The sequence below is a fragment of the Acipenser ruthenus genome, unplaced genomic scaffold (assembly GCF_902713425.1).
Source record: "Acipenser ruthenus unplaced genomic scaffold, fAciRut3.2 maternal haplotype, whole genome shotgun sequence".
In the NCBI taxonomy this organism is placed as follows: domain Eukaryota; kingdom Metazoa; phylum Chordata; class Actinopteri; order Acipenseriformes; family Acipenseridae; genus Acipenser; species Acipenser ruthenus.
In genome coordinates, this window is record NW_026708447.1 from 24831 (window position 1) to 25690 (window position 860).

Genomic DNA, 860 nt, shown 5'->3' on the forward strand with positions numbered 1-860 from the left:
TCAGAATCAGACTCCTATCGCACAGCAGCGTGATCCAGTCCAGGTTTTACTGCTACCAGCTTGATCAGCCCCCAGTGTGTCTAGCTAACAAGCTCAGGGTGTGTCTGATTATTAAACTCACAGTGAAACCAGGACTGGATCACACTGCTGTGCAGCGGGAGTCTGATTCCCAGCCCTGGATACGTCGATATTACAATACAGGGTTTTTTTTCTTCAGAAAAGTGTTTGCTACATATGGTAGGTGTTTTTAAAAAATAATAAATAATAACTATAGAAACCACTATAGAAATACAAAATATTCATGAAAGTTAGCTACGCAGGTATTTCCGTTTGGTTTTCCACCGCTACAAAACACAATGATTTGAATTATTACAAATCTCCCGTTCGGCTCAGTGGAAGGGCAGCTGGTATTTTGTATCAGAGATATTTTGTGGATTCACACACGCTTCGGTGAAACTCTGAATGTTCCCACGTGTTGCTACAACACTTGACGTAAGGCGTGTGTGTTGTTTTAAATTTCCTTTAACATTTTGACCACTTTTTAAAAAAAAAAAACTTTGAAATTGCATTTCCTGCCTCAAGACGGCTTCCCGTGTTACCCCCCCTTCTCAGAACTACACTTCCCATCATCCTCCTGCTCGCTGATCTAACCGAGACGGATTTACCAGCGAGCAGGAGGATGATGGGAAATGTAGTTCCATTTCCCTTCAGTATTTATAAAACATGACTACGCATGAAGTGTTACTGAACCATTAAAAAGGCTTTATGAAGCTTCCTGTTAGTTCAGCGAAGGGTGATCAGTTATACTGCACGCTTTACTTCAGTTTAATAAGTTGTTATTATTATTATTATTATTATTA